The 23,949-nt window shown below is 41.3% G+C and overlaps 1 protein-coding gene across 6 annotated transcripts in view; it reads left to right on the top strand.

The window, feature by feature from the left end:
• Window positions 1-3,230: 3,230 nt before the first annotated feature.
• The window catches only part of ADD3 (adducin 3), a 101,702-nt gene continuing 80,983 nt past the window's right edge, over window positions 3,231-23,949 (top strand). For 2 of the 6 annotated variants that reach the window (XM_075504571.1, XM_075504577.1), the window contains exon 1: window positions 3,463-3,603. The gene's annotated coding sequence lies outside the window, so the exon portion shown is untranslated. Of the gene's footprint in view, window positions 3,253-3,462; window positions 3,604-23,949 lie in introns of those variants that run through there. The other 4 variants (XM_075504572.1, XM_075504574.1, XM_075504575.1 and 1 more) reach the window with 3 other exon arrangements.

Raw genomic sequence — 23,949 nt, 5'->3', positions numbered from 1 at the left:
TGTGGAAACGGCTCCAGCCCTCAGCATTTAACAACTTTGTTCCTCATACAGCCAGCTGAAACTGAAGCGGTCTGCAGGATCAGTGCTGGTCCCTGGAAATGCCTTTCATCCCTCCCGAGTGAGCCTGCCTCCCGGAGTGACCGGGGTCAGGGAGCTGTTACGGTCCTTTGTCCGCGGGGAACATGTAGTACCACCAGTGTTTGGCATTTTGCTGTACAGCTCTTGAAGCTGCAAAGATTGCAAAAGAAACCAAAAACCCCCACACATAACCCAGAAGAGACGGATTGAGGACATAATGCCCTTGATTGAAAAAGGAGGCACCCAGGAAACCTTGTGGTATATATGCTTTTTTTAACTAGAGCTAAAGTAATTTGGCATGCACGTCCCCTGAGCTGCTTCCTAAACCACAGCTGCAAGAGGAATTATCTAGCTCTTAGCTGAAGTAACTCCTTAAAAAAAACCCCCAACATGTAGGTCATTAAAGTGCTAATAAAAAATGTTGATGAATCTCCGAGCAGTGCTCTGATTATCTCTCTGTGGGGAATGAAGAACTCATTAACATGAGCTCCATGCCACTCCCTCCTCCTTTCTCAGAGTTTGGCATAAAGCAAGGAAACAAATGTTCGTGGTTTGGCCAAGTTTCTAATGAGTAGCTCAGCTAGGTCCACTGATTAGACACATGGCTTTACGAAGGGTGAAAAGGCTGCAGTACTGTGTCAATCGGCAAAGTAGTTCTGCCAGATAGGGTCCCCAAAAAGGAAACGCTTTACCTGTTGTGTGGATTTTTTGCAATGTATTTAGCAGGAAATGTACAGAAAGAGTGTTTCATTGACACGGCAGACAGGGGGCAACACTGTGAGGTCCAGAGAGCGTAACAGAGCTGGATGTATGTCTGAGGACCCACTCTCCAAAAATGTAATGCTGTGTTAGCTTACTATGGGTTTGGTTTCACTCGTTAAGTGGTTTTTTTTTTTTAATACTAAGCTATAGTCTGACCCCAAAAGAACAGACTTGGCTATTACCTGTCCTCCCCGCTCTAGATGTTACCTCTCCTACTCCACAGAAGGGTGTCTACGCAGGAGCCCGCAGGCAGAGATCTCCATTTGCTGCACCATCCACAGCACGGAGACCTGCCTGACTCCAGCTGGCCAAGGCCAGTGACTATCCAGCAGCACCTGGCAATTGTTTCGAAGGAGAGAACAAAACCTCCAGAACTAATTGGGGAAATCTCTCTCATGCAGGAAAGTTTCTTCTTGATCCTGCTTGTAATCCATTTATGGCCTGAATCATGAGGACTTGTCATCTGCATAATCTTTCCAGGACTAAAGTAAAACTCATCCACATGCCCAGGAGAAGAAAGCTTGCCCTACAATAAACATGAAAGGCATCTTTACATGCCTGAAAGCATTCTGCTGGGATAAGCAACTGCTGCCTCTGAAATTCAAATCTCAAGGTGTGTGATCAATGTCACACAGCACCTTAGCACTCAAATCAACCTCCTGAGACATCAAGTCTGTCCCCTGCAGTTGCAGACAATGCATCATATAATGACTTTAATAAACTTCATCTCAAAAGCTGTGAGATTTTTCCATTCCCAATACCCCCTCTGTAAAAGGTGGAATTTGATTGCCTTCATGGTTAACAAAATTTCCAGCTGAAATTTGTGCATGGCCAGTTCATACCCAATTGCTCTTATGTCAACACCGTCTCTAGCTAAGCAGTTGTCTGGGCCAGGGTGCAGAAGTTGAGGCAAGTCCCAATCCATGGATTTCATTGCAGTATCGCCCTCATTTTCAAAACCACACCTTAAGGTTGGTGTTTCTTGGCCTTTTCAGGTTGAAAGTTTATTAAAACATGATACAGCTGTAATTTTTTCTAAAAGGAAATAAAAAAGAGGGGATGAACATGCAAGGAACAGCCCTACTAATTCCATGACTGTTACACTGAATAAATATGCAAATTGGAGAAAGCCAATTGCTTCAACCGTCGTAGCGCACTCTGCATGTAGGTAGGTGCCTGTAAACACACTCACCCATATTATTCCTGTGCCCAAGGTAAGTTTTAATTTCATACAGCCACCAGATAGTTAGAGGTCTTGTGGTAAATAACAGATGCTGTACCACCTCATCCCATTATTACTGGCTGGTGCCTACAGGTTCCCATAGCGCTGGTCCAGTCAGGTGGAGCCATCTCAGCGCTGAGTACAAATTTGCAAAGTTAAAACGTGTTCTGCATCCTCTCCCTATCCAAATCAAATATCCCGTGGCTGGATAGTTTGGTTCCTCAAGCACTTTTTTCTCCTAAGACCTCTCTAGCACCTGAGGGGCCTTGCTTGCCTCTCCGTGATGGACGTGCAGCTCTGACACTGGTGTGGTGGCAGCAGCCAGCAGGGCTGGAGCCTCTTTGGTGACTCCATCAGAAGAGGGCCCCGGGCAGGCGGTGTCTTCACCCTGCCCTTGCTCCAGCCCTGCTCATTTCCCCATGATCACAGTCCCCGAGAGGCTCTTTAAAAGCGAGCAGTATACAGAATTAAAAGGTTTTGTCCCCGAACCTACATGAAGTTAGTTGTGTGAGTAATTTTACACCTGTAAGCAATTATTGCTGATTTCAAAGGGAGCTTTTAAGCCTTTCAAGCATATTGTAGGCAACTTCCGAGTTTTAGAAATAATTGAAAATATAATTAAAATACAGACTTTTTTGCATAGAAAGGACAACCATCACCCAGTGCTTCTGTAACTTCAAACGGCTGGTCAGAACTACTCAGATGTAAGCAAACCAGCCCTGAAACCAAGAAACCAGTAACTTTGGGTGGGGAACCAAGGCAGAGATGACTTCAGCTGCAAAGCAGAACAATTACACAAAGCCAAAAAAAAAAGAAAGGACAGCTTTTGCCAAAATGAGATTTGCATTTTGTGCAGCTTTTTTTAGCCAGGGCCGCTTTCTCCCCGTGGATGGTGCGAGAGCCTTCTCCTCAGCAGCACCAGCCATCTGGAGAACCCTTCTGCTGCCTTTCAGCCCCAACGACTGTTTAAATCTCTCAAAATTCCATTTCAAAACAAGTCTTTTTTTAGTTTGTGGGGTTTTTTTTATTCATTGTTCCCAAATACACCTCATTTTATCCCTCCCCCCTCCCCCAGCTGTGCACCGGGTATCGCAGAGTCCATCTCCTCACGTCAGACCCCGCTCGCCATGGCCCTTCAGAGATAAACGCTCCCCGGAGGATGCCTCGCCGTTGCCCGCCCCGCACTGCAGGTACAGCCGAGGCGGGGGGAGTCGGCCCAGGGCGGAGGCCGCTGCCCCTCGGCCAAGTTTGAAGCCGGGGGAGGGTGACAGGGGGCGGCGGCCGCCGCCCCCTGTCACCCTCCCCCGGCTTCAAACTTGGCCGAGGGGCAGCGGGGGAAGGGCGGCGGGCCGAGTCCCCGCTCGCTGCCAGATAGTGAGCCACGGCGGGCGGGCGGGCGCGGGGGGCGGAGCCCAGGTGTCCCTTCCTGCCACATAGTGCGCCGCCCCTTTCCCCGCCCGCTCGCTCGCCGCGGTGGTGCTGGGGCTCCCGCCGCCGGCGAGGAGGGATGGACTGAAGCACAAAGGCGCGGGCCCGCTGAGGTAACGCTCCCGCGGTGCGGGGAGGGGGGGGGGGGGGATCCTCTTGTTTCCCGCCGAACGCGGGCGGTAGCGGCCGTTGCGGGGCTGTGGCCGAAGCGTTGCCGCTGTTGGGGAAGGGGGGGTGTGCGGCGGGAGGCCTGGCGCGCTCCCCCCGTTCCCTCAGCCGCCTCACGGCTGCGAGGCTAGCGCGGGGCCGCGGCTGCCAGCGGGCTGAGGCGGTGGGGGGGGGACGACTGCGGTCGCCGTGGGGCTAAGGGGGAACTTCTCCGTGGGTATACGCCAGCTCTCCGGCCGAGGGAGATGCTGCAGTGCTGTCTTTCTTCCTCAGCGCTGAGCTGGAAAGGACAGGGCTTTAAATAATGCGCCTCTGCTCGGAATCTCTGCTAATCAAATAAAACCTTGAAAGTAATTATTATAATTATGGACTGACCGTCGTCCATGGCAAGGCTCCAAAGTCCCTATGAGTCTCAGAAAACTTCCTAAAATTAATTTTATTTAGCCTTTTTATATGTTTAATCGCGCACGGCTCCACCTTTGCCGTCGATAATGGTGCGGGGAGCCCAGGAATGCGATTTTCAGGTGCAGGCACACGTATTCTGGTCACGGCAATGCGTAGCTACCGGCATGACCAGCCTCTGCCCTGCGCCACTCGCTTCTGGGGGATTCACTGTGGTCAGGCAGCGCTGTGTTTTGTTAACAGTTTGGAATTATCTTCATTGTGTGTTTTATATTAGGGAGGACAAAAGTCAAGATTGGTGCCTTGAACTTTAGGGTCCAGAAATGAGCATTACCATGGGCCTTTTGAGATTTTGTTCCTCACTTTTGGTCTCACCCCAAGACAATTTTCATCTCGCATTAAAAAGCTTATTTAGGAATTCAGAGCAGATTTATCAATTGGCGTTCAACCCAGACTTCAGGGCAGGCAGGCAGGGTCTGTATGGCCGAACAACGTGATTTTATCAGGGAAGCCTTGGACTGGCTCTGTAAGGAGGGTAGAGCATGCCTCAAAAGCAATAATCGCTGCAGCCAGTCATGGAGGTGAGTTGCTTCTGCTTCTGTCTTCTCAGCATCGTTATGTTACAGGTGGGTTGAGGCTGAGTCTGCTGGTGTTCATCCACGGGTCCTGGACTTGTGTCTGGAGGGTAGTGATGTGACACTAAGCAGAGGAAAAAATGTGTAGGATTATGCCTCATCTGTGTGGTGCCACTATGTGGAGGAGTTAAGTTTTAAAACAAATAGATAAAATCAACAGCAATGAATATCTGGGAAAAAAATAATTGGCCAAGGGTTATAAAAGCGTGACTGTATGAAATTGATGAATTACTAATTGTGTGGGAGAAGTTGTTGCTTAAATCAGCTTTGGTACCAGAAGAATGAAGCTAATAAATGTGACCTCAGCCTGTAAAAAAGGACTTTGGTGTGCCTGGGGCAGCTTCAGGCTGTCTCACCTGCCTCCTGGTCCAGTTGCTGGTGACTGGAATAAAGCAGAGGTGTGGCGGATGTATGGCTGTGTGTGATCTGCTGGGAAGCAGCAGTGGTGGCTCTGGCGGGGAGCGGTGTGAGCCGGGGCAGTTCTGCGTGTGGCTGCTTTGGCAGCAGATCTGCGGTGAAAGGCTCCCTTTCACCTTCCTGCCAGGGTTTGCCGGCACGTCTCTTGTACCAGGGAGTTCTCTGGTCTGCACACCCTGTCACATAACTGGCCTGGCAGAAAACAACGTGTGAACTCCTCGTTCGAGCCTCCTTGGTGGCATCCGGTACTTACATGGAAAGAAGGTGTGAACTCTGGGAATGCATCGGACGAGCTCCTCAATGCTAGTTTGAGTAAGGAATGCATGTGCTCCTCAGTGAAGCAAAATTATAATTGTGTGATTAATAGCATATACCAGTTTTAACGTTAGAAACTTTCACGTTAACACTTTTAGTGATACTCGCATTATTTTTCAGAAGACATTATTACTTGCATTTAGTTTTTGCTGGGAGAATGTGAAGCCCTAAGCAGGGAGGAAGGGGTGGGCTATTTAGGGGGTGAGTGTTTAATGATCGAGGTTAGTGCACGATGATGATGATTAAGCATGTCCTTAATTCTTGACCAATAGATGGAGTGCTGCTATGCTTTAGGATATCTGGGGATTTAATGGTCTCTTGGTTAAATCAGTCATTATCCTTGACTCTTGCCTGAGGATTGAGGCAGCTGACATTTTTATTTAAGGAAATTATGATTTTAGGGTGGTGCAGTTAGGCCGTCATGTACACTGTGATCCTCTAACCCAAAGAGGAGGTCCAGGTGGTGCCTCTCGTGCCAGAGACTTTGCATTGCTTGTAGGGAGGGTGGACTTGAGCGGTCTGGGGGAATGGGGATGTTTTGCTGTCAGTCAGTGAGGTGTACTGCAGCTCTACAGTTGACCCTTTGCTGGTTATGAAATGAGCGTCGCTTGTTTGACAGGGCTGGATGAACCGAGCTGGGTTCAGCGTAACTGTGCTGGAACTGTCCCTGTTGCATGTGATGTTAGAGGTGACTTTGCACACTGTCCCTGCTTTTGTTCAGCTCAACTTGTTACAGGCCAAATGACCTGGCGTAAGACACTATTTGCCATGAAAATCATCAGAAATTAACATGTAAGAGACAAAAAATGAAAAATATTTTAAGACAGGCGAATGTTAGTTTGTTTCCTTTTGTAAGTAATGTTTTACTGATCAAAAACTGAAATGAAAGAAGGCAGAAGGCTGCTAGTCTTTCTCTTGTTAAAATCATTGTTGCTAGTTAAAACTGCAGCAAATGTCCTTGCCACAATGTGGATGATGTTGGAAGGATAATGCTTTAAAAAAACAATTTTGAAAAAACAAATTTTAAACAATTAAAAAAATTTTTAAAAAAATTTTAAACAATTTAAACAATTTTAAAAAAAACAAATAACTTGTGTGACTGGTACATAAAACTGCCTTTGCTAGCTTTTTCTTTTAAACTGGAGACAAACTTTTGTTTCTTTAAAAAATGTCCTGTAACTTTAGCAGTTGTAGCAACCCCTGTGTGTTATTTCCCTTGTAAAGCAATTTTGCATTTTCGTAGTGCTGCTGTTTAAAAAACTGAGTCTGTCATTGTTTTGGTTTTGATTTAGAAGAATGCAATCTATATTATTTAATAACATTGCTTCCCATTACATCACAGGCTTTTCTTCAAGCTATGTTTTGAAATGCTGGCTGCCATGTGAGAGATGGTGGTAGATGGTGGTGTGGCTTCTGGTAGGGGGGTAGTTGTCTTTTGTGTAGCATTTTTTGGCAGATGAAGATGAATAAAAGCTACTTGACCCTTAGGGAACAAGCAGTAACTTGCTCATTGTGTACTAATGTCACATCTGTTTGCCACAGAGACTACTCTGCTTCCTATATTAACTTTGAGTCACTTGGCATATGGGGAAACACTTTTGTTTCTTTTCCGTATTCAAGATAACAAAAGTTATTGTACATCATCGCAAATGAGATTGAGGTATTATTTCTTTTAAAGATATCCTAGCAAGTACATGGCTGTTTTGTGGATAATTTGTGGTTTGGATTATTAGTTAAGACAAACCAATTTTAATAAATTTGGTTAGATAAGAAAGTATCTTTAGTTATGGCATGCTCTTAATCTAGGCTACGGGGTGGGGAGGGGGCGTGTCACTTCAAAATCATCAGTAAACTGGAAAAGGTTTACTACTAAAAAGTTGAGATTTTCTTTGGATTCATTGAAAAGTTAGGTAGTGAAACAAGGCTTGAGAGCTTCAAACTGCAGTGTGACGGTGATAGCTCCTGCTTGTTTTTTTTTCCCCTGCTGGATCTTCACAGTTTGGTAAATGTGATGTAGGTATCTATTTAGTTAGGACTCTGGGAGCATATTAAATGTAGTATGTGTCTTATGGTAGTAATGTCAATTCTGCTTGACAAGGATGCAATCAGCTGTTACAAAGTGCTAATTAGGGAAATATCGCAATAGCCTCATTCATTGTTCCTGTCTCTTGAACTGTTCTGGTCTTGGCTAGGAAGAAACTCTTTTCTTGCCTTGCGTTGTTTAATGTGTTAAAATCCTAGTGACATCAAAGCAGCAGGTAGTTTTCATGCGAGTTAGCAGGTTGAGGTGAAGATCAGTAAATCGCAAACTGGTGTGAGAGCTCCAGCTTGCTTTGTAGCTTTTCACATTGTGTTTTCTTGACCCACAGTAGCTAACAGCTGGTAAATCCCTTTTCCCTTGTGCAGTCGGAACCTACTGAAGTTACTTCTCCAGCTGAAGTATGTGGCAATCTTGAATACCGTAGCGTTGATGGCAGCTTACTGCTGCTCTTATTGTCATTGTGCTGCCCTGAATGAGTACCTAGCACAGTGTTGGTATTAATGGTAGCTGGCACTTCAGCCAAGGCCTGAACTGTCTGCTGTGTTGGCCAAAGTAAGAGGATTCTATTGAATTGCTTTGAAAAATCTGTGCTTGTTATCTTTATCTATACCTGTAATAATTGTTCTCAAGATTTTTTTTAATTGTTACATGTATTTAATTATGACACGGTGTATTTTTTTTGTAGAAAACAAGCATTCCTATGCATATCATCCATAGCTATTACACTAAATATGACATAGTGTAGAGGCCAGCTGGATCTGCATCTTGTGTTTGCAGATGCACAGCAAATGTCAGATGTGGAAGCAGGGTGCCTACCACCCAACCAAGCATTCCTGTGCATGTCCTTCTGGATGGTAAGTAGAGTGCAAAATAGAAAAGCTTACTTATTGGATAGAACTTGCTGTACTTGTTCTAATACAGTAAAAACAAGAAAGGAAAATTCCCCCCCCCCCTCCAAATGTGGACTGGCTTTTGTTGAAGAAATGCTTTTTTGACAGCTCTAGAAGTCCTGGCAGAATGCTGTGGAAGCAGTTTGGTGCTGAAATTGTCTGTGTGATTCAAATAAATAATTTCTAGATCAATGAAAATTATAAGTTGGCTGGGTTCAGAGAGGTTGCTGATATTAATGTAAGTTGTTTCATATAATCCAGTATCCCAGTACTTCCTTAGCAACCTGTATGACATTTTAGTCTTTATGGATTTATATACAAAAAACTCTGTATTTATAAAAAGCATCAGTAAGGCCACAAAGTCAAGTATTTGAAAGCTGGGTAGTGCTTTCCAAACAAAATATCCTGGATTTAGAAATGAAAATTAAACTATAGCGGTGGAAAGTACACTTATGAGCCCTTGTGTCAGGAAGAGTAGAAGTGTTTTGGCCCAGGTGCTTCAGATCTAGCACACACTTAGCAAAGGCAACCTTCAGCCTAAAGTATGAAAAATTAGGTGAGAATGAAAATAGGATTTTGGGACGGAAATAGCAGACAATGCTAGGCAGTGCATCCAGTTCTGTCTAGAACTGAATACAATGACACAAAAGTAGTGACCTCACAAGTACCTTTGTGTTTTCCTGACTCAGATACACAACCATTTTTAGGAGTGCTAATTAATTGCATAACAATTTCTCCAGGCTCCTGGTCAATGCTTAAACAGGAGTAAAACACACTTTAAGCCAGCTCTCTTTTTTAATGTACCAATTATTGTTACACACCAGACAACCTACTGTATTTGCTGTGCATCCTAAACCACCAAAACTAACCCAAGAAACTTAATTCTTAGAACATACAAACTTTATTTGGAGATTGCATGATATAGTAGCCTGTGGAGGGTAAGATTGAGTATTCTCTTATGATTGTTTTCAGCAGTATTATCTGCAATTTCTCTGATGGTGCTGAAATTTAAGGTGCAAGAAGCAATGTATGAAATTAATACCTGGCATTCCCATGTTAACTGAATACAGCATTGTAGTTGTAGTATTACTGCCATAATAAATGAATAACTAGTCAAATAGATATTTATGTTATCATGATTAAATTGTGATAGTGCCTACAACAAGCCCATCATACTGTTTCAGATCTTGATCGCATATGAAGCGTTGTACTAAATACCCAGTTAAGGAGTAATTGTCTTTGTAATGTTCACAATTAATCTGCACAATTTCTGGCTTTCAGTGGCAGCTGTCTTTAAATGCCTATTTGTCTAAAATGTATGCAAAGGCAAAACTCTTCTGGTGACTCAAATTTTTTTTTGACCCAGCTGTCAGGGTAGAAAGCAGATGATGTTCGTGGTCTTTAATTCATTTACTAAATGGAAGCTGTTGTCTCTTAGGGCAAACTGTGTATTTTCACGCCAAAGGTTGTGTAATTTTCTTATTCCTAAAATTATTGAGGTTGTGAAAGAATCTGTGGGTATGTGTTGATTTTTCTTTTTTTTTTTTTTCTTTTTCCATTCCCATCGATGGACATAATACTGAATACAAATTAGATTTCTTACTGATGTGCTGATTGTTATGGATTGGCTATCCAGAGCTATTTGTCTTTGATGCGTAGCTGACTTGGCATTCAAAGGACACGTGCATGTTCTGTGTTAAATGGCTTAAGGACTGTGGTGACACAGTTGGAGAGCTTGGCGGATACCTCTGCATGTGCATGATTTGGAACAAAAAACTCCATCTTCTAAGAAAAAGTGTCCAAAGTAGACTGCTCAGTCAAATTTTCATAAATATTTTTATTGCAAAGATTTAATCCTGAGCAGCTGAGGAAGAAAAATGAAGTTGTGATACATGCTTTAATAATGGCTAGTATAATGTTTTGCAAAGCAAAGTATGCCTGTAACCAGCAAAGCCCTCTTTATAGTTTGGCTTGTTCCTTATCAACCTGATCAAAATCATGGGTCTGGTATTGAGCAAAAAAATAAGAAATGCGCAGAAGAACTTGCAAATACATTGAAATTTGTGGGTTTTTAAAATAAATTACCAACACCCCCCCCCCCCCCCAAACAAACACCAAAACCAGAAACCAAACCCAGTGGTCTGGCAGTCAGGTTCCCCCTCCTTTTTTTTTTTTTTTTTTTTTTTACTCCATTTCAAACTTTATTTAAATAGTTTGGCAGCATGCAAAGAGATTGAATACATCTGTGTAGCGCTAGCATGAGTGAGTCTGTACTTAAAAACAGGTTAGTTTAAAAAAAAAATTCAAATCTTGAAATGAATCCAAGTAGCTTCCTAGTTAAAACATATCAAATAACATAAAGCATGTGAACTCAAGACAACTCAGTCTAACTATATAAAATGTTTAAGCAGTAAAACATCAGGAGGTTTTTTTATAGGTGGCTGGGTAATTTGCCCTTAGGTGGCAGAGGGGCAGTGTGGGTTCCCTTGTTACATCAGATGTTTTCCTGTGAGCCAAGCGCTTGGGGAAAAACTGAAATACTGCTTCCTCTTTAAATGGCTGTTGCATACACGTTATGCTCTTTGTGTGCATTCGCTCAAGCTTAGATGTTTTTAAACAGCAGTGTCCCTAATTTTACATGTCCTAAGACAACTCCTGGTTAAGGGCTAGATTTCAAAGACTGCTTAGTTCTTCTCAAGCACCACACCATTCAAAATGGAAATTTTTGTTGTCTGATCAGCAGAAAATGTTCTTTTTCTTGCCGTTCCTAATGTGAGTGTTTTATTGCATGTCAATGCTTCTAATCAAATCGAGTGACTTTGAATGTATTGCCAGGTGGGATCCTGTGTCCTTCAAAATATCTTAAGTCTGAAAGTCTTCAGTTGACTGGATCAAGACACCATCTCTTTAGCAATGGACCCAAAGTGGCCAACAGAGACTGTTAAGTGTGGTGGGATGTCTTCTATACCAGAGAAATGTTGTCCAGCAAGGGCAGTCAACATTTCAGTCCCACGCTTTGTGAAATCTTTGCTTACATAAGATTGCTAAATCTCTTCTCAGTTGGCAAACACATATGACATAACTTGGAGCAAAAGGGAGGGAGAGTTCTGAGTGGAGATAGGAGGTAGGAGCGCTCTGCTCTATAGTTAAGGCGAGCAGGAGCCCAAGCTCACCCAGTGGTTCCAGTACCAGCAGCTTTGGCTGCCTTGTATTTTCCTGTAGCTGGAAAAATAGACTGCCTAGCCCATATGTATCTGCAGAGCAATGTGCATGTGGGCAACCCTTTTCAAGAACCTCAGTTGCTATATGGCACTTGTCTCTAAGCTTGGGTCTGTGAACTGTTTCATGGGAGCCCACAAGACAGTACAAAGTATAGCAGTCTTATTGTCCCAATACTTGTGGTAGGAGATCCTCTCTCTCCACGGGAAAAACTCTGTTTCCTTGTTGAAAAGGCTTGAAATCCTCTCCTTTAGGGGGGAAAAAAAATAGTAAAAATTTAAAAAAATCGGATGTATTGCTTCCTTTCCTATTAATATTGGCTAATATGTTGCATAAGACTCTATGCACAATGTTGACTAAAAAGAATTAGCTAATGGTGGGAGTAAGAATAACAATGTCATATTTATAACCTGGGTTAGCCTTTAACAGGGAAAAATAGCTTGAGGTATAACATGTAACACTAGTGTCTGGCTACTATCAAACATGCTGCAGATATATAGTAATGGGTATTGTGTGCAGTAAATTTATCTTTGTAGTAGAAACCTGATGTTGTTGCTATTCCCAGGGGGTAAGCTGAATTACATTATTACTGAGGCTGAGCTAACAGAGCTTTGCTTGTAGTATCCGTACAGACAAGATGGTTCTTCACAGAGGGGTGACCTTTGCTGTATTTTGGTTTCAGATTTCACAGGGACCTATTTCAAAGTTTTTAGCTTCAGTCCACACCCTGCTGATAGTTAGCTATAAAACTCTCTTTGAAGGAAGTTTAAAACAAAAAAGTCTGCCCTTTATTACTTTAATAAAGTTAGATAAAGGTAATTTGTTTACTCCTTTTGTAATATACACTGCTGCCACTGTTACTTGGCAATATAACTGATAGTTCAAAGGTGAAATTAAAACTACAGAATTACCAGTTACAGTGTGCAAATGTATAGAGTAAGTAATTCTTTTTTATGACTCTTCTGTTTATTAGTTAACTTGAAGAATGTGTACTAGCATATATTTGCGCTGGGGAAACTATTATGGTTGACATGGCATAATGTAGTGTACTCCCTCCAAGGTTATTCCACCCTCTCTCTAAACTTTTTTTCGGTTTCTCTCTCTCTCTCTCTCTCCAAAACCAATTTAAAGAAACAAATTAAACCCCTGTAATCCTATTTAAGAACCCAGTCAAATAAGAAGTCTGTATGTCACCGTTCCAATAAATATAATCAGCTCTTTAATACAGTTACTCCTTTCTAGGACTCTGATTTCCATCTGATTAAAATAATTTGTTGTACATTACAACCAAGCTAAAGGCGACATCCTGCTCTTCCCTCCTGGCCATGTGGTCCTGCCCCATCCTCTCTTGTGTAAGCCCTGCTGCTTGCTGAACTTCTGTAATTCACCATGAATTGCAGCAGAATACTTCCTCTCCCCCTGTCTGCATTAACTCTCTTTAATAAGTTGAATTAACTCAAGAGAGGGCTGAGTGAGCACTAGAGTGGGTGCAAGGTGTCGAAGGCAGCAGTGAGAACCTGGGGGGAATAGGGAGGTGGGTGACTGTCAGCGCCAAGCTTCAGGTTGACTCCAGCCCCTTAATCCTTCGGTGGTGACAGCTCTGCAGGGTCCTGCCTGCAGTACTGGGAAGCAATGTGAAAACGTAAGTGGAAGGTGTTTGTGAGTTGAGCCTTCTGCAAGGGGACTTGTTTGTAGGAAAGTAAGAATGAAAAAGCTGTTTGTCTAGCCTTTGAGATACGATGTGGCAGCCACTAGGTTATGAGGTTCCTCCTACCCTCCCAGTACTCTCAAAATATGAGGGGGAACGGTCATGTTTAAAGGGAGGCTCTTTGGGGTAAATGCAATGTTTTGGAGAAACTACGTAGAGTTTGAAATTATTTTAATTAAAATAATCTCAGCAGGCTGGGCTGAGCTGCTCTTTGGCTCACACATCATGCACCCATATCCCAGCTCTGTGAGGCTGCCAGTGAGTGACTGTCCTGGGTGGTGTGGAGGTGTCAGGTGCTTGGGGTTGCTTTCGGTAACAGCCTTCCCTTGTCTCCAGAGCCTGCAGTATACGTGCACAGCACAAGACGCACAACTAAATTTTCTGTTGTAAAATAAAAAGGTTTTCACTGTTGCACAGTGTGTACCATTGCTGTTCTTATTTTTTGGTTCTACTTCATAGTTATGTATAAGAAGTGGAGGTTAAATATTGCCATAGGAAAACATTGTGTCAGGTAGACAACAGTGTCTATATGTTCAGGAACATATAGAACAAATTATTTCTTTGGTGAGAGGAAAGGATGAGGTTGTGCTTGGTTCTAGTAATTAACTTATGCATATGTTTACAAGACAACTTTATAAAGAAGTAAGAATTACATTGAGGAAAATGTATACAAATAAGTTGTTTAGCATAGCTCAGCCTGCCTCCCAAAATGTTGTGTAACTGTAACTTGCAGTCTCTTACATGCCTTTGAAAATGGTATTGCCTCTCTTCTCCTTCCATCCAGGTTCTCATCAGTTAAATGATGTGTAAGAAAACCTGGTGTTGCTACCAACAAATTTGGCAGAAGAATTGTTTTAGAAATGTAATGCTGAGCGTCCACCAGCAGAAAGCTGTTTGCTGTTTAAGTTGACTGAAACTGTTCCAGTTAGTATCTGTGCAGGTGGTGAATGATACAAATTCACAGTGTGAATAGCTGTCCTGCAGATAGCACTTTATGGTCTTCAGTGCTGGGTCCTCCTAGCTTTTTCCTGGACACCTCTCTTTCATTTTGTCTCTTTTCCTAGCTGCAATGAAGCATGGTCTTCAAAAGTTTGTATTTTCTTTGTTTGATGTGACATGCAGGCTTCAGTGTAGATACTTAAGGAGTCTTATCAAAGTAATACTGGCTCAGTCAGAGTAAAGATGCTTTAGTTAAATAGACCATGGCTGTGTTTAAAAATAACAGCTCTGGCTGTGTCAGCATGTTGGACGACCTGATACTGACTTCAACAGAAAGACCTTCTGAAAATTGCTTTGCCTGTTGCACATATCGCCCCCAGTGTGAACTTGTTTTCTGTTGGTAGCATTTCAGTGTTAGATGAACCAAAACCAAGCCCCTGAATTTTAAACGTAATTAGCCAAATGGCTTCAGAGAAAGCTTGTTGTACTGGGCACCTCTTAAATGCACAAATAGGAGTAGCAGCACTTCTGCTCTTGTTCAGAAAATCATAACAGTGGTGTCTGGGGTTGGGTGCAAACACCGTCCTCATCTAAGCTCAGTAGTTTTGGGTTTGCAGCCATTTGATTTCTGTAGGAAAAAGGTGGTGTGTGTACTCTACAAGCCTGGGGTCTGTCTGTGTGTGACTGCCATGCTTGCACACGTGTAGGCTGTTGCTTTCTTGTAATAGTAAAGCATGTGGAGGAGCTCATTAGTAATTCCCATGCAATTGTCTCGTCTCACCCCAGTCCTGGTTTGGCTCTGACTTCTGCTGCCTTTCTGAAGACTCATTTCAAGCACTGGTATTCTTAAAAAGTCTTGCCTAATAAGATATAGGCCGTGTAAAACCTTTTGAAAATGCTGTGTGTATCTGATGTTTATTCCGTTTCTTACGGTTCTTGTTCTGTGTGGGTTTTCTGTCTTCCTTGCGAAGAAAAAAGACAGTATTACATTCTTGTACCAAGAGGAAGGGTATTAAGCTTACTCATAAAAAGAAGATTTATTATCAAATGTAGTTTTTCATTTTGTCCATTGGAAATTTTTTTTTTAAACTCTAACCATAGCCAGATTACTGGCTTCATTCATAGTTGTATCAAGTTTGGATGCTGTCTTTGTTAAATTATGGCTCCTGAGGGTTTTCTGTTACAGGGGTTTCTTTAGTCAGGGGAAATGAGGGTATAATAAAGAGGATCCAAGGACCGGACATAATGATTCTGTATAACTGAAACAAACAATGCCAGATTTGGCTGATGTTAGATTTTCCATTAAATTTTTTTATTGGCATTTGTTCATTTTGCTTTAAGCAGAGTTTAAAACTGAGGCAGCTTGGGTGCCTGAAGTAACTGAAAGACCAATAGCAGGCAATTTGGGCAATACTTTTAATCACTGTATTCTATGTTCATGCCTTTATCCTGAATTCTGGCTTACTCAGGAAGTCTCCTTGATTCAAATGCCATTAGAGCAGTAAATTCAACGGGAGACATCCAGATTCACTGGAAGGATCACAACTGAAGCCAGTATAAGAGACCTGGCTGTGCCTGAGGTTCCTGAAAGCTTGTTCCAAGTGTTCAGCTCATGTTTGGTGAGAAGCAACACTGCGTTCTGGCACAGTGAGTACCTGACCTTCATTGCCGTTGCCTCTGACTTGCTGCAACTGTCTGCTAGCTATTAATGGTATCTTTTGCCTTCTACTACAGTTATAAAATATTATTAATTGTAATATGCTAAAATAGGGGTAGAATCGTCAAAACATACTTCAGGATGCAAGGAAATTTGCTGAGAGAATCTATAAATAAATGACTGTGCCTCAGCCAGAAATACAGTGTGAAGCAAGAAGGCAGAGTATGCCAGTGGTTTCCTCTCTTTCTGATGTTGAGCACTGCCAGAAGAGGAATGATGCTGACTCTGTTTCACTGCCTCTGCTATGCCAGAACATTGGTCTTTCAGGGTAGAGTGTGCAGTACTGTAATTTTCTGCAGATACTCTCAAGGAGAGAGGAGGAGGAAAAAACATAGTATTAGCTTTGACATTTACAAACTAATAGATACCACAGTAAAGCTGCTGAAGTCAGAACTGTAGCCATCGTTTTAATGTCCTTTTAATTCTTTTAGAATGCTTGTGGGTGTGTTCCCCCCCCCCCCCCCCCCCCCCCCCCCCGTTATTCTCAATAACTTCTGTGTCTTTGCGCATTGGTGAAATTGGGTGCAACAATTCAATCACCCAATACACAAAACCGTTTCTTCTCCCCATCTATTTCTGCAGATGCTCTTCAGTATACCTTATCCACTTCTTTATTCATAGAAATCTAGGATAAACTTTCCTAATGCTCTTTCTCTTATTCAGGTTCAACTGCATAACTTTAACTCCTTTTCTAATCTTATGTCTTTCCTACCCATGTTAGAAGCCACTCTCTGGTAAAAATTAAAGCCCTTACAGTGGCTAATCATGTAGCACTTTGGAAGATGAAAACTGGATTCCTCATGGAGCAAAAAGCTGGATGTGATTTGAGATTAGCACTTGCAGTGCATTAGCACTGTGCATTATGGTCAAATTTAATGAACACAGCATTTTTAGTCCTTTTTTGTACCTTAATATGCATGTGATACAATAGGATTCTGCTTGATGAAAAAAGAAAGCCGACAGAAGGGGTACAACTAAATATTGCCCCAAGGATAAACTTTTGGAAATATTTCTGTGGATTACAGCAATGAGTATTACGTAAGAAAGAAAAAAGTTTGCCCTGAAGTGCCTAAATTATTAAAGCATTTGTAAAAGTCGGATTTGTCTGTCTAGAAATTTATTGCAATGTCCACTTTTGACCAGAGGCGAGATGAGTATGGATGCATTGTAAAATCAGTCATCTACAGGGGTCTGTGGATTTTGAGGGCTGCAAGGTTGTGTAACTTGGTGTGAAAAACATAAAAGCTTACAGCTGATATCTTCAAATTATTTATTTATCTTGCAGTTGTGTGAAATTAAGTTTTCTGAGAGGCCTGAGTGACAGTATTTAGTGTAAGAGGATTTGATCTTCTAGTTGTTTTTCTTTGCGGTAAACTGAACTAGCACAGACTTGACTGAAAGTGTGCAATTGTGCAGCCTTCTAATTAATTAGTGCTCTCTTTAGCATATTTGATAGATCAGGGGGGTTATCAAAGGAGAAAAGTAGAACTATCTTGGTTGTGAGGTGCAGTGATTTCCTTTTAGCATCTCATGAGGGGGAGTTTGCACTGGACTCTGATCCACAGCTACTGAGACTCTTGAGCCACAGCATCTTTCTTTGGCTCGGTCCGTAAGGGAGCGGAAAGGCAGGAGGTATTCACACCACTCAGCTTGGCCAGCTGAGGCTTTCCCCTTAATCGCATTCCTGCTTTGAATTGCTTTTTGGAGAACTCTCTATGGATGCCGGAAGCCTTAAAACAAGGCAAACCCAACTCAAGCTTGGCTGGCTGATTAAGGTGCCCCAGTAGAGTAATGAATAGCACACTTAGGTTATTATGCCTGCATACAAATTCTTTGTACGGTGGGACCTGGACCCATGGGTCCCCTCAGCTCTGTGCAGATAATGACCAGATAACAATTCTCTGTTTAGTTCTCACCTCATTACTCAGATTGCTGTCATATTTAAATATCCCATCTGCATGTTGGCTTAACCTCTGGAAAGACTTGGGCTGTGAGATTTTTTTTTTTTAAACTTTTTAATACAAGCTGCGTAAATGCTGCAGTATGTTATCTTTCTCCTGTTAAGATATTTTATCCCATACTGATGTGACAGCTGCTGCTGTTCACCCTTTCTGGGGACAGTTAAACCCTTCATGTGAAATAGTTGGCACCTAGTAAAAGAATGAAGGTTTTGCCATTGATTTATTAATGTGTCCAGAAACACCTGTATGTTTTGGGTTCTCAAGCAGTTCAATTTGTTTGTCTTCCTTCTTAAGAAAATAAACAAATGCACATATATCCTCATTTGTTTCTCCTACCCCCCATCCATAGGTATGCTTCAGAATCAGTCAAATCAAATTAATATCGAATTGGGGTTTCTTTTATGTTTGAAGAAAAGCGTTGCTAGCAAGGCTTCTGTTATAAATAGTAGGTAAGTGCACCTACCCAGGAGGGCTCTTCTTTCTAAGTGAGGCTGTACCAGTTGAAGTTTGGAAGTAATTTTTAGGCACTGTGTAGATAGACTGCATGTGGGCAGAGCTGCTCACCTGCATCACCCACCCTAACTGAAGTAGCTGGAAACGCTTGGGCGAGAGCGTAGCTGAGCCTCGGTGCTCGGATGCTGCAGCAGCCTCTCTCTCTGAGATAACCTTTTCCTCGAGGAGCAGAAACAAGTGCTTTGCTCACCTCTGGGCTCAGATTGCCTTGTTTATCCATCCTCGCCAAAGTTTCCTCTCTGAACAAGCTATTAGGTCTAACCGCACTTTATATCAATCTAATTCCACCACTAAAGACAGTGTTTATACAACTAGATATATATTTTTTTTTAATCCTGTTGAAAATTATGTTCAATTGAGGCATAACGGATGTTTAAAGTTCTTGTTAAAGGTTGCTTGGGACGTTTTAAATAGCTGTGAAAAAAATCCAGTTGTCCGATCTTCCTGCCTCCAGAAGCAAATACAGTTACGTACCTGTTGATTAGAAGTTGGCTGGTTGTGAGAGGATTTTAAAATTGAAGCTCCATTCACATCATCTGACACTGTATTTCTTAGGTGAAAATAGGACTTTTCCCTGCTTTGATTTTTATTCTTCAACTTTTTCATCATTTCATATGACCTTTTTAATACCATGCTTGGAAAAGATAATCTAGATTAATCAAATACCTGATCTTTACCAATAAATGTAGGTGCTTGTAAGTGGCAATGCCCTCTGAAAGAGTTATTTAGTTTTATTTTTCAAAGGTCCAGTCACAAGATAATTTGGGGAAGGGGGTTGTTTTCTTTTCAACTGTTGATTTTAAGTGATGTCACTGGTAGTTAACTAACCTTGCTTCAAGTGCTTTAATTCCTTTGATAAATACATTGCCAAGGCAATAACCTCAGTAACCATGAACGATTTGGGGTTTTTACTAGTTTAATTTTATATGAGCATGAATGTAGAGTGAGAGTAAAATGATTATATAGAGAGAGCATTTTTCTTAAACGTTGGATTCTCTATTCATATGAATATGAACTTATCTGATCTAGTTCAGTAATGCACTTAAGAGCACTGTTCTTAAATGCTTCAATACCTGGATATCAAATATGGTGAAAATCTTCTGGGTTTAGATGTGGAATGATGCAGTCAGTCTTTCTGTGCTGTTTCTATCCTGTTTTGAAAAGAGTTTGAGTTTTATTCAAACTTTCTTGAGGTAAGTTGATAGGATTTTATAAATCAGCAAGCATGAAAGAACCAAGTTCTTATTCAGACTTTACTAATTTTGAATTTAAAACTTACTTGTTGTTTCTATTCATTTCATTGGTTGATCGGGGCTTTATCAGAATTAAACTACCTTTTATGTTCTAAGCAATGCTAGAACACACCAATTAAATCTTTATCATGTATTTGAGTTACCTTACTGAGAGCTCTATAAATTGGTAAGAGATTTTAAGGATGTTATTAGTGATCAAAAACTTGGGTATGTATCAATTGATTTTTTTTTTTCCCCAAACCACTAAAATAATTTATTAAAGTGTCTTAAGTTTCTCCAGTCTTACAAACAGAGTTGTAGTAACTATTTTTTTACTTTGAAAATCAAATTACTAGTCTGATGCAGTCCTAGATAAGTGTTGTTTGTAGTAAGAAGCTCAGTCTAGACTTAGTTCTAACCTGCAATGTTGCCTTCTCACAGCTGGTATAGCAATGAGCTGCTACAAAGCAGTGTTTCCTCAGTAATATGTTCAGCTTTTCTTTGATAAGGGTATGCTGGAATTATTTTTGTGGTGGATGTGTGAAACGGGAGGGTGTGTAACTTTTTTAGTTCTAGGAAACATTTTTTGTGAGTTAAAAGACTTAGAGAAAACATAGAAGATGAATGAAATGATTATACATAGAGAGAGTTTTTCCTTAAACATTGGGTTCAAGAGGTAGGCCACATCTGTAATCATGTTTTTAGAAATGAGTCCATATTAAATCGATTCTCTGCCAACAGCATCTGGTTGCACTTTATGTATGTGTTTTCTTTCATAAAGAAAGCAAACCATATGACATAACCCCAGTCAGATAAAAATGATCATTTATAATACTTTGTTTATTTACATAGCACCACAAGATGAAATATGTCTTCATCTGAAAAACCTTACAGCAGATTACAAAGGTGAGCAGATGACATCTGCATTTCCAGATAGCTGGTCTGGGGTACTGTGTAGTGTGGTTAATAAGCCCTGCTTAAAGGGATATAAAATTAGTAGCTGAATTGCTAATTGAATGGGGGCTAATAATTCCAGGTGCCTTCATGGCTAGTGTCCTACATCCTGTAGTGGCCCTGCGATGCTGGTAGCGCTCCTGAAGCATTGCATGGGGTCAGAAAGAGCAATACTGTGCAGTGACAAACCTTCACAGACATGGTGCCTTTTAGGACTCGTAGCCAACCCCTGGTACTGCTCACTGATATGAGTAAAATTTGGGAGCAATGATTTGCTTTTAATAAAATAGACTGCACAGCACTTGTTTGCATGAATTGTTCAGACTAATTTCAGCAGGTTGATCTTAATTACGCTCTTAAAAGCGGCTTCTTCCCTTACAAAACAAGCTGTCTGTGGGGCCTGTGATGAGGTCCAGCCTGGATTCCCCCTTTGGGTTCAACTTGGGAAATGGCCAAAGGGTAAGAATTGGAAATACCTTGCGAACATCAGAGGCATGATTTCCTGTAATAAAAAGCGTACTGGGCTGTGATGCCCTCGGAGCAGGGAGAGCTACGCAGTGGGGTTTCAGCTGTTGTAATCCTAAACAACAGATCTCTTCAGTAGATGCCTACCAAGGTATTTAAGGGTGTCAGCCGTGTCTTTCCCACATGAAAGCTGGGCCACCTGCAGCTGTGGAAAAAGCTGTAGATGAAGTAGTGTTTAACCGAGCATGTGTGGTACTGTACTCCTGATTTTGGGATATTTGGAAGGAGCAATTTCCATGTAGGCCAGCAGACAGTTATTTCAGAAATAGCTTCTTGTGTCAAAAACTTGATGGGAGCTTTTATGCTTTATGCCCTGCAAGACCTTGTGTGTCAGTGAGGGACGTACTGGGGAGGGAGGCAAATGTCATCTACTGTAGGGTTTATTTCTTCCCTTAACAGGCTCCAATCAAACGTGCACAAGGAAAGGACATTTTGACAATTTGTACCTGGATAAAATATCCTTGTGTGGTTAACAGTCTCATCTGAGATTCAGGATGTCTTTCATTTTGGATTTTTCAATTGATTATTCATACATTAAAGTTGCTTAGAATGTGCAGTATTCAACAAGTAATACTTTCTTTAACTCTTGTCATTTCAACTGATTAGCTTATCTGTTAACAGCATAACTTTTTTTTTTACTCAGTCACGAGTATGGCAGTGGTTTAGAATAGATTTTTGTTGCAATACCAGAACAAAACAGGAATTTAAATACTGTGGCTATTAGACCTTTTAAAATTAGGCATCCTAATTAACAGAGCTAAACATGACTGACTGACTTAATGTAATTAACAGAATACTTATTACCTTTTTAGTTGCTAGGCTAAAAGGTTTTTAGCCAAGTACAAGCTTTCACTGTGCATGATGACCCTTTAAAGGCTTTTGGGATTCTATCCAGCTGGCAGCTTGGCATTGCTGAACAGATGTGGCTGGTCTCTGGAGAGCTGATCTGTACTGCTAGCTTTATTAATTCCTGACATTCGTAGTGATATGTGGGTCCAAACAAAAGTAGAGTCTCATGTGGAAGTGGCATAATGTGTAAGTTCCTGTTGGTCTCTTCCCGATATGTTCAGGATGTATTCTGGTAGGTCTAATATTAGTCTTAGCCACTCTTATTTGTTGTTTGTACATGTGCATGTTTTACTGTTTGTTGGCTTCATGTTCTGTTCTTGGTGATTCACAGAGCATCAAAATGCACAGAAATCATGTTCTCAGCACTTTGGAAGGCCTCTCCAGATAATTCTGAGCACTGCTTGTTCACGGGAAGCAAGTGGGCGTGCTGGAGGAGCATTCAAGTTTCCTGAAAGTCCTCACGATGACTGAGGAACTGCTTTGCAGCTCTCCTCTGAGAAGAGAGTTCTTCACTTCTTCCAAATATTATTTAATAATTAAAATCTTGAGGTTTGGAGGAAGTACATTTTCCTGTAGTAATGGTGTTGAAAAAGCAATTGAAAATTTGTGCTGATGGACTGGAGTTTGATTTCTCCTGGAATCTAATTTATATCTGCAAAAGGCGAGCTATAGTAAATTTGGATTAGTATGAACATAAACTCGAATAACAAGTGACAGATTTTTCTCTTCTTCTGGGGAGAGTTACAGTCAGATGTTCTGTGTATGGGAAGGCTTTGTGGACCACCCATTGATTATCAAAGTACTAAATTGAAGATTTTTTTTTTCTTAATGCTTGTCAAATTTAAGAGGAAACTTGAAATGGTTTAGGAGTTTATGAATAAGATCAGTATGACCAGAAGCTGGCATGTTGGAGACACTGATCACAGGCAGTTGCAGATGGTGTTCTGAAGGTTATCAGTGGAAGACACCAGTGGACTATGAATTTCCCTCTTCAACCACGCTCTGGCACAAATACATGTGCTAATTACTGCAACAAAGGTGCTGCACTAATGCACATTACTGACCTCATCCCAAGAAACATACAGCACTAGCCAATTTCTGATATAATTTGGGGAAAACATTTATTTAAATACTTAATGAAAACAGATGTTTGGGAGGTTTTTGTGGGTATGGTAAGTCTTTAAAAAAAAAAAAATTAAAAAAAATCCTGAACTGTAATTATAATGGCTGATTGTTTATACCTTTCCAATCCTTGGTCTCTGAGGCTGTGCTTTGATAATTTCTCCCAGGGAAGCACTTGCTGGTCAGAAAGTGGATTCAGATTGAGACCACCCAGTAGTCACTGAATAGCAGTCGTGGCAATATGTATGTTTTCATTTAGTATAAACATTTTGAACTTAATGACTTCCTGTTTCTAAGGATGAGAATAATCTTGCTTAAAAAAGAAGGAGGGGGGGAAATTAAAACAGGAAGCTTGAGTACATGACTGCACTTTGCTAGTAAGCCTATAGGTTGATGCAAACTCGGGAGAAAGTTAATGAGATGTTATGATATTACAACTTGCAATTCCTAAGGTGTTTGTCAAGCAGTTGTTTTCATACAAAGACCTAAACTTGTGCATTTTGCCAAACAGAGGAGCTTGTTGAATGGAACAGCAAACGAGGAAGGAGCAGATGGCCAGGAAGGCAGTGAGGGCAGAATAGGGATGGTGTGTTAAGTAGCATCTTGACTTAATAAAATGTTACACTGGATAGGATTTCTGTTTAACTAGGTAACAAGTCTCTGTTTACATTTCCAAACCCAATCTGAATAGGTAAATATTACTATAAAAGAGTAAAAAGCTTAGATAAAACATAAAGATTAGACTTGAATCATTAAAACATTCAACAGTTGGACTCGAGTTGAAGATGTCAATTAATTCTATCCTAGTTTTGCTCTCTTTTCTAACTGAATTTGATGTACAAGTTCTCAATG

This window comes from Mycteria americana, chromosome 6 (genome assembly GCF_035582795.1).
Source record: "Mycteria americana isolate JAX WOST 10 ecotype Jacksonville Zoo and Gardens chromosome 6, USCA_MyAme_1.0, whole genome shotgun sequence".
Taxonomy (NCBI): domain Eukaryota; kingdom Metazoa; phylum Chordata; class Aves; order Ciconiiformes; family Ciconiidae; genus Mycteria; species Mycteria americana.
This window is presented reverse-complemented; position numbering and strand designations above follow the sequence as displayed.